Source organism: Acomys russatus, chromosome 25 (assembly GCF_903995435.1).
Source record: "Acomys russatus chromosome 25, mAcoRus1.1, whole genome shotgun sequence".
Taxonomy (NCBI): domain Eukaryota; kingdom Metazoa; phylum Chordata; class Mammalia; order Rodentia; family Muridae; genus Acomys; species Acomys russatus.
The window spans coordinates 33,287,632-33,301,888 of NC_067161.1; positions in this window are offsets into that span (position 1 = coordinate 33,287,632).

A 14,257-nucleotide genomic window follows, 5' to 3' on the forward strand; every position below is an offset into this window, starting at 1 on the left:
TCCTGCACTTGGGAGGCTGAGGCAGGAAGGTAGCTGCTCAGGTCAGGACCAGCATGAGCTTAAGAACAGGACAGTAGCTGGGCATGGTGGCGTGCCTTTAATCCCAGCACTTGGGAGGCAGAGGCAGGCGGATCGCGGTGAGTTCAGGGCCAGCCTTGTCTACAGAGCAAGTTCCAGGATAGCCAAGGCCACACAAAGAAACCCTATATTGGAAACCAAACCAACCCAACAACAAGAACAAACAGCCTAAATAATAAAGCTATTTTAACTATATATTTCATACTGAGGAACCCCTAAAGAACTTTGCCTAGGATGGTGGGGGGGGGGTGGAGGGATTAAGGAGTCATTCCTACAGGTTCAGAGGGCCTGTTACCGCTTTGGCCAAATCTCACACTGGATTCCTAATAAATGCACCTGAAATTCACTCACTAGAAAGATGATCTGGGTCAGAGACAGCAAGGTACACCTAGGATGACTGAATGTACACTAGTCTCTCTAGAACTGGATAGGCCCAGGCCTGTGCCTCGGTCCCTAATCTACCAGGGGTTTGTCAAAAAAATTGAAGTGATTCCTCTGTGTTTTCTGGACCCAGAATGATCCAAAACCCGCAGGTACCCTTTACATGGTTTCCGGGGAGCAATGAGGGGTCCCTGGCCATGAGCCCAGAGCTGAAAGTCAAGAAGCATTACAGAAAGGGGGTGTCAAGCCATTGCCTGAATGTGGGGGCTGCCTGTAATGTCAAGAGAGGTGTACCCGTATCTATAGTGGTTTGGGCTGCCCAGGCCCCTAAAGTAGAGAAGACTCATGAGACAAGAGAACTCATTAGATATTTGTCAGTCTCCTTCTGTTGGGTGGGGACTGTAGTCTCCTTAGCTAACCACTCACTGTAAAGTCCAAGCTGGCCGGAAACTTGAATTCTTCGTACCCTGGCCTCCCAAAGGCTGGGATTGTTTTTCTTTCTTTTCTTTTTCCAGGTAGCCAAAGAAGACCCTCTGTTTATGTGGTACTGAGAGCAAACCCACGATTTCATGCTTGCTGGGCAAGCATTTTATCAATTGTGTTGGATTATCAGCTGTCTTATTTTGTGTGTCCCCCCCGCCCCCCCCCCCCCCCCCCGAGCTGAGGACATGAGGACAGAACCCAGGGCCTTGCGCTTGCTAGGCAAGTGCTCTACCACTGAGCTAAATCCCCAACCCCGATTGTCAGCTATCTTAGTTAGGTTTTCTATCATTGCAATGAAACACCATGACCAAAAGTAAATTGGAGAGGAAAGGGTTTATTTGGCTTACAATTGCACATCGTAGTCCATCATTGAAGGGAGTCAGGACAGGGCTGGAACCTGCAGGCAGGAGCTGATGCAGAGGCCATGGAGGGGTGCTGCTTACTGGCTTGCTTCCCACGGCTTGCTCAGCCTGATTCTTATAGAACCCAGGACCACCAGCCCAGAGATGGCACTGCCCACACTGGGCTTGCCCTCCATCAATAATTAATTAATTACATCCAGATCTTATGGAGGCATTTTCTCAATTGAGGCTCCCTCATTTCAGAATAAATGCTCACCACCTGAGGATGCAGCTGTCGCACGAAGGTCCAGTGTACTGTGGTAGGATTTGGTGTGTTAGCTGCTATCTGTATGATGTCTGAGAGGCCTTTGCATTTTTTTTTTTTTTTTTTTTTTTTTTTTGGTTTTTCGAGACAGGGGGCCTTTGCATTTTTAAGGCCACAGATGGTCTTCCCCAAATCTAAAAGGCCTTCCCACTGTTGCAGGTGAGAGCTCTTTTCTCCCTTGAGAGCTCCCATTGCCCTGAGCTGCTCAGGTCATCCTAGGCTCTTGGTTTGGTCCCTCGGAGCCTCCTGTCTGCTGACCGTTGCCTTTGCCTCTTGGTGATCAAGAGCTGGACCCTGGCCTGGCATTGTGGCACAGGTCTGTGACTCCAGCTACAGAAGCAGCTGAAGAGTTAGGGCCAGTGTGGGCTTTATATATTTGAAGCCAGCCTGGAGCCACATGAGACCCTGTCTCAAAAAACAAACAAAACAAAACAAAAAGCCAGCCAAACAAACAAAAGCCAAACAGACAAACAAAAACCAAAGTGCTGGAGAGATGGCTCGGTGGTTAAGAGCACTTATTGCTCTTGCGGAAGACCCTGAGTCTTATTCCTAGCATCCATATTGGGTGGATCACAACAGCTCCAGGGATTTCAATAGCCTATTGCTTTCCCAGGCACTCACATGAGCACAAACACTATCTATACACATACATACATACATACATACATACATACATACATACATACATACCTAAACACACACACACACACACACACACACACAGAGAGAGAGAATAAAATCTTCAAAAATGCTTTAAATTAAAAAGCCTTACAAACCTCAAAACCCCTAGTTGTTTTCCACCAGAGCTCCGACTTTGTGTGCATTGTGGGCAAGACCCTCTGGAGCCTTCTTAAGTGGGGATAAGGAATGATATTTATCTGTCAGAGCTGAGGAGATGGGGTGAGTTCATGTTGGAGACATTGCTTGGGTGCCTGGTTCAGGGCAGATGTTGCATAAGCAGTGGGCATTGTCAATCACTGTCAGTGTCCCCAGCCAGCAGGGCTAAACTGGGGGTAAGCCCTTGAGGTGGCGTGGTGGCACCGACTGGGCAAGTAGCAGCAGCGCCGTGATCATGGGTGGAGAGTGGAGACCAGGGTAAAAGGATAGGAAACCTGCAGAAGCATCCAGAACACTCTGGCTGCTGGGAGCTTCCTCCAGCCAAGAGTCCAGATGTCTGCAGGCTGGAGGAGCGCTGGCCCTGAGGGTACAGACAGGACTAATGGGATGAAATTACTCGAGAGATTTCATCTGGGCCCGAGGAAGCATACCAACCAGTCAGAGCTGGCGGACCATGGCAGCCAGGCTCAGCTGAGCTCTCTGTCACTAGAGGTGTGGGAGCAGAAGCAGGGGCTGCGCAGGAGTTTATCCTTCCTCCAAGTCTTCCCTCTGTTTTCCAGGTGGCTCTGCTCTACCTTGGTCCCATTAGCTTTCCTGACAACTGCCCACAGGAAAGGGTAACTCGCCCAAATGGGTGCTGGGGACTGCTTTCAGGGTGAACCCTACAGTAGATCATCTTAAGGGGGCTTAGCCAACAGTTTGGTCCAGTGTGGGGGTGGAGCCTGCCAGCTTTGTGCCATGTACCCTCTCTACCCTACTGGGGTCAGAGAGAGCAAAGATTTCGAGGTAGAATCCCCCTTGCCTACTTCAGTTTGATATGAAACCAGGGATGGGAAGGAGAAAGACAGGAGTGGAGGAGGAGGAGGAGGAAGAGTGCCAGGGGTCTTAACTTTGCCTTGGCCATTCATTGACTTTGGGAAAGTCATGAGAGAGACCACCCTGGGCGACATCACTACCTGTCTCCTACAAGGGTTCTTGTGAGGATTAGAGGATTACCTGGCAAGGTGGCTCGCAGAGTAAAGTGCTTGTCATGCAAGCCTGATGCCGTGAGTTCGAGCCCCAAAATCCACAAAAAGGAAGGCGAGAACCACTGCCATAATAAAACTGTCCTTGTGGCAGAGGTGCCATGCCCCTTCCCTCTTTCACACACACACACACACACACACACACACACACACACACACAACCAAACAATACCAACAGTAATAATAAAGGGCAAAAGGAGCTTGCCACTAAACCTAATAGCCTGAATTTAATCCCCAAGACCCACATGGTTGAAGGCAAGAAATGACCCACTCCATGTACAATGTCTGACCTTCACATGGGCACTCTCAAAACAAAAAGTCATAAAAAAAAAATAAGCAAATAAAAATTTAAAGAGTTATTGTTTTTTTTAACATAGGCCCATATTAGCCAAACAGATAAAAATTAATTGCACAGCTCTGCTCTACCCAGGAGTGTACAAGGGGCCTTACCCCAACTACCTTGTTGAATCTTCACAGCAGCCTAAAGGTGGAGGCACCGTTATTAGACAAAGTGAATCTGGAAGATCACTATCTCCTGCCTTGCTCAAGGTCAAGGAGTGAGAGAAAGCATTACCTTCTAAAACTGTTGTCTTTGCCCTGGCTTGGCAGCTTTTCAAAGGAGTGGAGGTGTCCCCCCCCAAAATGGGTAATAGTATATCAACCATCCCCTTGGGCTGCAGAACTTGCTGGCCGGAGGCTGGATTACAGATGTCATTTCTGCTGAGCAATCTCCCACATGGGGACCAGAAAGTAGGGGGTTTCTGAGATGGACAGTCCCAAGTTCAGAGGAGGGGCTGACTGTGTGTCCCTTGCAGGTGATACTTCGGAGGGAACTAGGCCACCATGAACAATCTGGAGGGACAGGTCCCGAGAGTTGGAAACCGTGGTCCCCTACTTAGCAGTATGTTTGGGCGCTGGGCTGGGACTGTTCACATCACCTGGAACTCCTTCGCTGGCAGAGAATGGATGCGTGGCACGGACTAGCTGTGGGCCCAGGGATGACTCAAGACACATGCCCAGAATGTCACTGTTTACCAGTGCCTTCCTGTCTGCTACCTTCTGTGCTCTGCAACCCTCGTCAGTCTCAGTCCGTTTTACAGACCGAGGAAATTGTTGCTCAGAAAAAGGAAGTGAGTCACCCAAGGCCACACAGCTCAACCTTGGGTCTTTGGGCTCCAAGTTGAATCTAAATCTGCAGCTCAGAGACAACTCTCTTTCCTAGGGTGAGAATACTGGAAGGCAACAGGGGTGCCCAGGTAAAGGCCCCCAGGTCGCCTTCAACACACAGGCGTTCCCAGGTGTTTCTCTCAGGTGATCGGGAAAGAGAGATGGATTGCTCCCTTGAATGACAACCACAGCCACTAGGTTTTCTGACAGGACAGGGTGTCTCGGGGGTCCCATAGCCACTTATCCACCAGACCAGGTCTCCTAAGCTTCTTCCAGACACCAAGGCTGGACAAATCCGGCTCCTCCTTCCCAGTTCTCACAAGGGATGTGGGTTTGACAGGTCTAAGCCATTGTCCCCAGAAGTGGTCATCCAAGCTCTACCTCACTGAGGGGGAACAGTGCTGTGTTTCTAGAGACTCCTGCCCTGTGCCTGCAGTGTCTGGGTGGATCTGTCTGGGAGCAGGCTGGTGGCTGGGTCCTCAGGGTGCCATCAGCTCTCACGGTGAAAGTAACTCCTTTACCTGGGGTCCCTGGTGGCCTCCGCTGACACCACGGCTTTCCTTAGCATCACAGCACTGAGCTTTTGTTCACTGCCCTGTTATTAGTGACAAAGGGATTTCCCTCAGGGTCAAGCTTGTCTTTTTTTTTTTTTAGTGGCTTTGGAGTCTTTTGCACAAGAGTGAAAGGAAGTAGGAGCTGGCTTAAAAGTAGCCCCATTTGTACCCCTGTCTTCCTGTCCTTAATTCCAGCTGTCCTGGGGGGACCCTGCAATACCCTCAGTTCTGAGGGCCTCTGGGCCTTTCTGAGCTGGGGTGGCAGAATGAAGAGGTTTTTGTTTTGTTTTGTTTTGTTTTTTGTTGTTGTTTTGAGATAGGGTCTCATGTATCCCAGGCTAGCTTGGAACTCACTACTTTAGCTGAGGATGCCCTTAAACTTCAGCTCCTCCTGCCTCTATCCGCAAGCACTGTGTGGTGCTGGCGAGCGAACCCAGGGCTCTGTGTGTGCTCTACCCACTGAGACACATCCCCAGCGCCCAGGGATTCTTTTTCCTGCTTTTAGCTCCTTGTGGAGTGGCCCGCTTGTTCTCTTTCCCTCCAACTTTGTGCCCACCTCAGGCTGCCCACACTCCTGGGGGAAGCGTCTGGCACAGAAGCCTGTTGACTACAGACAAATCCTTTTCCTTCTTGGGTGTCTAAGAGAGAAGAAAAGAGAGCTGCGGGGGGGGGGGGGGGCTGTAACTCCTGATTCATCGTGGTCTTGTGGCTGAAACCTGTTCTCCTGAAATCCACAGCCCCTGGGGCTCGGTCGGGGGGGTTCTTGACTGTTCCTTTGGATTCAGACTGGCCAGGGCCCAGGTTGCATCTGGGCAGCTCTCAGTCCTGTCCCTAGGCCTCATACTTGGCAGCTGGATTTTGGGAAGTCAGGAACCTGAATTGTGGGACCCTCCAGAGATTAGCCCCAACTCATGCCTCTGCCTGTCAGAGAAGTGCTGCCTGCTCTTTGCTGGAACCTATTCTGGGGGGTCCCAAAGTGGCATGTGTGCAAAACAGTTTCAAGGCATTATCCCAGTCTCACTTTTGCAAAGGAATGTGTGCCTGTGCGTGCTGTGTGTGTGTCTCAAACTACTCCTGCCTGGGTGAGTGACTGCTTGTCTGTTGGCTTTGAGGAAGAGATGCAGGCCTGTAGGGGAAAGCCCTCACCCCGCTTTGGCTGCTGAGAATCTTGCGTGAGGCTGACCCACAGAGCCTCTGTGTTCCCCACGAGGCCTTTCCTTGTCACCCACAGAAAGTCCCAAGGTTGCCCCCAGGTACAAGCTTTTAGTCTGGTTAGGAGCTCAGTGGAAGGGTTAACAGGGCCTACTTGTCACTGAGGCTGCCCAGACACACAGCAGGAAGCTAGAGGGTGACACTGAACGGGTGGGTATGAGAGATGCCAGGCAGGCCTCAGAGGGGTTGAGAACAGGCAGAACCAGTGTGATCAGGGAGAATGTGGGGGCGGGGGTGAGGGTGGGGGGTATGAGTGGGGTGGTGTTGGGGTTGCAGTTGGAAGTGAGAAAGGGGCAGGGAGCGAGGAGTTCTGTGGAGGAGAGGCTGAGGGTTTTTCCTGAATACTGAAGAAAGAGACTAGAACAGAGCAGCAGACCCTGTGGACGCAAGTGTGACCAGGGTAAACTGAGACTCGCAGCCAGTAAGATTTTCTCACGGTTATTGACCATGAATATAGGTACACTTTTCAGACAGAGTTTCACTCTTTAGCCCAAAACTGACCTGGAACTCGATATGTCACCCAGGCTGGCCTCAAACTTCTGACAGTACTTCCCAAAATGCTGGGATTGTAGATATGAGCTCTAAGGAAGTCTTGAATATAAAACAAGCAAACCAAAAGCACCATTCCATGCAAAAAGCATTGTTGCTTTTGGAATGAAAAACTAAACTATTTAATGTTATTATTATTATTTTTTTAATTGCATGAGCGTGGTGGTGACAGCACATATCTTTAATCCCAACACTGGTGAGGCAGAGGCAGACAGATCCCTATGAGTTTGAGGCTAGCCTGGTCTATGGGGTGAGTTCCAGGACAGCCAGGGCTACACAGAGAAAACCTAGAGTGAGAATTTTGGAACTTTGGTTTCTTTAAAAAAACACACATAGGCTGGGTGTGATGGCACATGCATTAATCCCTGCACTCAGGAGGCAGAGACAGGCGGATCTATGTGAGTTCGAGGCCAGCCTGGTCTACAAAGACAGCTCCAGGACAGCCAAGGCTACACAGAGAAACCCTGTCTTGAAAAATCAAAAAGCAACAACAACAAATCAAATCAAAACAAAACAAAAAAACCACAGAAATATTACGAGATACGTTTTTGTTTTAGTCCCAGGTGTTGGGGATATGCGACTTGCTTTACAGCAGCTCACTATGATTTGCCACGTGCTCTAGCAGAGGTGTGATTTTGCCAGCTGCAGACAGTTTCCGTGATTGTTTGGAATTCTGGAAAAATTTCAGAGTATATAAATACTAGCATCTCAGTAGGTGGGTTGTTGGTGGGCTGCTGTTGGTCATGAGTTGTTAAGTAGTTGTGCACAAAAGAGAAACAGCAGCAAGAAAGAATTAGATATCCTTGCCCCAAGGAGCTCAACACCCCAATCAGCAGGAGTGGTCTAAGGATAAAGTTGCCCCTTTCCAGCCTCTGACTTTATTCAGGGTTGAAATGGTGGAAGAAGGAAGGACCCATAAAGTAGCAAACACTGGTTACAAAACTCTGTTTTGGAAAACAAAATAATAATAATAACATTATTATTATTATTATCAAATAAAAAACAATAGTTATTATTATTATAACTATTGTAAAATAAAAGATGCGTGGGAGGTGGGGTGGGATGTGATGGCTCAGTGTGTAAAGGCACTTTCACCAAGTCTGACAACCTGACTTCTATTCTTGCATTCAATATGGTAGAAGGAAATTCTTGCAAATTGTTCCCTTAACTCCGTGCAAGATGTAAGAATTTATTTTTTTATTTAGTGTGTGTATGTACCACATGCAAGCAGTAGCCCACCGAGACTGGAGGAGGTCATTGGATAGTCTGGAATCGCAGTTACAGACACTTATGAACCACCATGTGAGTGTTGGGACAGAACCTGGGCCCCCAGCAAAAGCAGCCAGTGCTCTTCACCACTGAGCCTTCTCATCAGGCCCCACAAGTGATTTTTATTTTATGCAGAAACTGGATTGTGGTGGCACACTTGTAATTCCAGCACTAGTAGAAGTAGGGGAGTCAGAACCTTAAAGTCACCCTCTTACTACCTAGGGAGTTTAGACCAGCCTGGGATTCAAGACACTCAAAATATTTAGGTGTGCAGCTGGAGAGACAGCTCAGCAGTTAAGAGCGCTTCCTGTTCTTCAGAGGACAGCAGGTCACAGCCTAACACCCATGTGGTGTGGCTCACAGCCACCTCTAACTCCTGCCCCAGGAGATCTGACGTCCCCTTCTCTGACGTCCCCTTCTGTCATCCACCGGCCCCTGAAACATGTGTGACATACACACGCACACATATACATGCATTTAAAAAAAAATGCAGGTGGATCAAACCTTTAGCTGTGAGTAGAGTGGGGCTGAGGCCATTGCATTACTAAGCAATCCACTCATTCATTGCCCTGGGCCAGCCTTACCCAGGGGCCCATTCAACAGCCCCCTCCTCTTGCAAAGAGGAGGCTGTGATTCAGTAGAGAGAGCAGGAGCCGTGCGCAGGCGCCCCCTGGTGGTTGTCTCTGGAAGAAGACGCTCTCTAGCCTGCAGAGAAGTACGGAGCAAATTCTGCTGTTTGGTTGTGGGGTTCCTCAAAAGTAAACCCCCATTCCTCTTTCCATTCCAATAGCGGCTACCTCTGTATTCTGAGGGACTCACCTGGGCTCTGAAGCAGGCGTGGTGGTCAGACATATTGGAGTTCACTGGCCACAAGAATCTTTTGTGATGGAATTGTTAACCCAGGGCCCAACAGAAGGGACAGGCTGTGTTGGAGCTCTGGCAGCTTCTCGACTGTCCCCGAGTCTCCTACACTAACCTCACCTTCAGTACTGATCGGTGGCACACAGCTGACAAGGACCACAGCGTCTCTGAGAGTAGCCCTGGTTCAGCCACTTGAGCTAGTAGAATAATAATGCCAGCCTTGACAGGGACAGAGATGACTCCAATTTACTGACCACCAACACCCGGTGACACTAGTGAAATCTCTGAACAGCTCTTAGGAAGGGACCATGGTGTTTTGAGGCAGGGTCTCATGTATCCCAGGCTGGCCTCAAATTTCACCGTGTAGCTAACGAGAGCCTCGAACTCCTGTTCTCCCTGCCTACGTTCCAAGTGCTGGGGTTACAGGTGTGTGCCACTAGCCTTGGCTAGGTCATTTCACTCCGAATTTTTGAAATATGTATCCCTAAATCTTTATTTATTCTATTTTATTTTGTTTTTGATTGTTTGTTTTTGTTTTTGTTTTTGAGACAGGGTTTCTCTGTAGCCCTGGCTGTCCTGAACTTACTTTGTAGACCAGGCTGGCCTCGATCTCACAGTGATCTGCCTGCCTTTGTCTCCCAAGTTCTATTTCATTTTCAATGGTCTCCTCTAGCCCATGCTGGCCTTGAACTTCTGATCTTCCTACCTCTACTGCTTGAGTGTGAGGTCACAGACCTGTTGCCTGATATAAGAATAGAGACATTGCTGAGTGGCGGTGGCACTTGCCTTTAAGTCTAGCACTTGGGAGGCAGAGGCAGACAGATTGCTGAGACCAGCCTGGTCTACAGAGCGAGTTCTAGGACACCAAAGAATATAGATATTTTCTTGGGCCATCAAGATGGCTCCACTGATAAAGATGCTTGGTACCCAAATTGATGATGACCTGGATTTGATCCCTGACAGAGGGAGAGAATCAACTCCTGCAAGTTGTCCTTTGATTTCCACATGTGTGCAGTGGCACAGATAAATACACGCGCGCACACATACACACAAGTAGGCTCAATTTTCTTAACCAATATATTTTATTAACAACTTAGTCACCAAGCATACATCCCTTATAACCCGACTAACCAAAACAATAGGAAATGAGGATTAATGGACACAATAACAAAACCATAAGGATATCAGTTCCGAGGAACGATTCTCCTGGCACAATCTGCAGGATTTCTTCCGCTGGAACCTAGAGTAACCAGAACCCAGAGCCTTAGCAGGAGCCGGAGCCCTGAAGCCTTCCCTCCAGCCGTTCTCTCTAGGAGTGTCTCAAAGTACAGCGATGAATAACCAAAACTATCCCAAGTCTCCAAAAAGCCCTGCCTCCAGTTCTGGGCTCATTTATATCTCCTCCCAGAGTCGGTTCACGGGATCTTTTCAGCTGGCAACAATTAAGCTCCTGCACGAGGTGGTTGCTCTTCTAGTGGATTAACCTCACCTGTTCTCTCACGAGGCCGGTCCAATCTCTTACTTGGGATCCTAAAAAACAGGTTTATCTCTCCTGCACACACACACACACACACACACACAAACACACAAACGTAATAAAAAACTTTTTTTCTTGTGTGGCCACAAAGCCATGATCACATTCTTCCAAGTCAAAATTCCTCATTCTTACGGCAGGAGGGACCAGCCACTTTCAGATCAATAGACTTGAAGGTGTCTTCACAGACGATTACACCCAAGGCCACACAGCTTCTAAATTCTAGAGATGGGATTTGAACCTAGGGAGTTGGTTTGGGAGCCTATCTCTGGGTCTCAGTTTCCCAATCTGCCTTCTAGAGCAAACGGATGGGTGTTACTCTCGCTTCCAGCGGAACATGGCAAGCAAAAGGCAGAGTTAATAAAAAACCGAATATAATTGAGAAGAAATACGACAGCTAAAGAAACCAAAGCATGCCGAGCCTTCCCTGTTACAGTAGATTTTCCCTTATCTCATTTATGCTTTACCGCGATCTTTTGAACATAATTAGCAGCTTCATTTTACAGGTGAGGGGACTAAGGAGCTCAGAGGGAGGAAGTATTCGGGGGTTGCAGCAGAGGTTTGGTGAGAGTAGTTTTTGAAGCCAGGCGGGTCTGCTGAGGGTAGAGAGAGAAGATGGCAGAAAACCCAAGGGTGTGTCAGAAGCCGAGAACAGTCTTTGCCAAGGGCTTTGGGGCAGCCTGCCACCCCCACGGTGCGTGTTTTGAGAAGTATTGCTTCAAGGCCGGAGAAGTCAGCTCTGGTGGTCCTGGGCAAAGCAAGTCTTCCTTGGAGGCATGTGGGATTGCTCATGGGATGGATTAGGAGGAGGAAGCCAGGCAGGAGAGTGTGGCGCGGCCCCTGGGGCCTGAAGTCAGCAGCTTGTGCATCTGGGCCCTACCCTTGGCATGAGTCTCCAGCTGCCTGGGTGTGCTTTGTGAGACTTAGCCGGTCAGAGACTCATAGGGCCAGGCCAGGGGGTGGCAGTGAGACCCAGTCCCTGCCCATCACAGAAGACGGGAGGCAGGCACTTTCTTGGAAGGTTCTAGAGCACTGGGCCATGGCCAGGGTGTTTTATCAGAGCGAAGTAGCTGGATTTGGAGGGGATTCCCCCCCACCCCCAAGACTCAGCTAGCTTTGGTTTTCACACTGTAATTTTGCTTCTGGTCCCCTGGTGTGAGTCACACGTGAAAGTATCTTGTTTTGCTCTGCCTATGTCTACTGCTGCTGCCACCTTCACCGCAGCTACCACCTCTAGGTAGGAGGCCGAGTCCCAGGCTGCACGGAGCCTGGTTCTAGATAAAGGGCAGGATACCCTGTCTGCTACCCGGGTGCTGTAGTCGTGAGAGCAAAGCAAGCAAGCCTCTGGGGGAATTTTCCAGCCTTTGTGTCACATGCAAATCGAATGCAAATGACTGGTGAAGCTAGGGTACCCCGGAGGACTTGGGAGGACAAAGTGCAGCGCTGGGTGGGGTGGGGGAGCGCACCTCTGTTCCCTGAAGTTCCCAGAAGAGGCTCAACATAGCTCACTCCCTGAGAGAGAGGCCCCCCGCCCCCCCCCCCGCAACTTCTTCCTTCTCCTGGAGACCTGTTTTGGCCACTGGTGGCCTTGGCACTCTTAGTGTGCCCTGAGGGCCTCCGTGTGAACACTAGGTGAACAATCAAAAGAAATGGAGGAAGGGGTACGATCGATCAAAGTTCATTGTATGCATATAGGAAATTGTAAAAAAAAAAAATTAATAATTAAAAAAAATTGCCCCATCTGGCTTGGTTGTGGGGAGTAAGCTAGGAAGACAAGGAAAATTTTGGGAACATGGGTAAGAAGGGGTTCTGCCCCTCAGTGCTGGTTGAAGCATCTTGTTAGCTAAAATTCTTGGGGTCTTTTTTTGTTTGTTTGTTTGTTTTTTGGGACAGGGTTTCACTATGTTACCTTGGCTGTCCTGGACTGAATTTGCAGACCAGGCTGGCCTCAAACTCACAGCGATCCACCTGCCTCTGCCTCCCAAGTGCTGGGATTAAAGACATGTACCACCACTCCCATCAAGTCTTGGGGGTCTTTAAAAACATTTTTTTTCCTTATCCCAACACAACAAGCCTTTGTCCCTTCCCAGCTGTCATCCTGCAGGTCTCCAGGGCTCTCACTAGAAACATCCTTTGCAATAAAAAGTCATAGGGGCTAACCCCTGTGTGACCTAGTGGCTTCTGGTTTGATTTTTATCTTATTGTAATCCCATCCAGACGTCTCCAGAGCCACCCTGCAATCTCACTTATCAAAAAGAGAGAGATTAGAAAGAAGAAGAAGAAGAAGAAGAAGAAGAAGAAGAAGAAGAAGAAGAAGAAGAAGAAGTTTCTTAGGGATCCTTTGAGATGTAACATGACAGCCTACTTGGCATGTGTGGTTAATGCCAAGACAGTTCATGTGACTCCCGGAGAAGCCCACACCCGTGCGTGGGGGAAGGGGAGAGGGTTCTTTCCCCGAAAGCCTCTCTCTAATTTTAATCAACTCCTGCTCTCGTACTGGCTCATCCTGAAATTCTTTTCTGTGTTGAAGTCAGCCATGTAGTTTTGCCAGAGTCAGGTCCACAGATGGTTAAGAAAAGTCCTCTGGCTGTTGTGGGTGATAGTGTCTGGCTGTGTCTCCAGCCCTGCATCGCTGGTCACTGCCAATGGCAGCGCATGCTTGCGGACTTATGGCAGAGGCCCGTTCTGAAGTCCTGATGTGTGTGTGTGCGCACACGCATGCACCTCTGGAGGCCAGAAGATGATGTCAGAATCCCTGGAGCTTGAGTTCTATGTGGTTTTGAGCTGCCTGATGCTGTGGGGTGCTGGGAATTGAACCCAGGTTCTCTACAAGGGCAACCAGTGCTCTTAACTCATGAGCCATCTCTCCAGTTCCCAGAAGATATTGTTTATTCCATTTTTTTCCTGATGTGTGTGGCGGAGTCACAGGAACATTTTTGGGAGTCAGTTCTCTCCCCCAATTGGGGCCTGAGCATTGAGCTAGGTCCTCGGGCTTGATGGCGGGTGTTTTCACTCCTGAGCCGTCTCATCGGCTTGAGAGGGGAGAAATCCTAAGGGAAGATACTTGTGGCCAGGCATGGGGAACACACCTGTAATCCTCGTACTTGGAATGCAGAGGCAGGAGGGCTGGAAGTTCAAAGTTATCTTTGCTTATATAGTGAGTTCAAGGCCAACTGGGCTACATGAAACTCTGTTGATAGAGGGGTACAGAGGGAGAGGGAGGGATGGTGAGAGGGAGGGAGAGAGAAAGAGGGAAGGAGAGAGAAAGAAAGAGGGGGGCGCTGTGTCCCTCCCTCCCTCTGGCTGTCAGACTGTTGGAGCAAAAGTGAAAGAATTAACATTTCTTTTTTTGTTTGTTTTGTTTTGTTTTTGGTTTTGTGAGACAGGGTTTCTCTGTGTAGCCTTGGCCATCCTGGACTCACTTTGTAGACCAGGCTGGCCTCGAACTCACAGCGATCCGCCTGCCTCTGCCTCCCGAGTGCTGGGATTAAAGGTGTGCGCCACCACGCCCGGCTTTCTTTCTTTTCTTATTATTTGTCTGTTGTAGAAAAGTCTCATTTTGTAGCCCTGACTGGCCTGAAACTTACTAAGCAGGTCAGGCTGGCCTCATACTCAAGAGATTTTTCTGTCCCTGCCTCTCC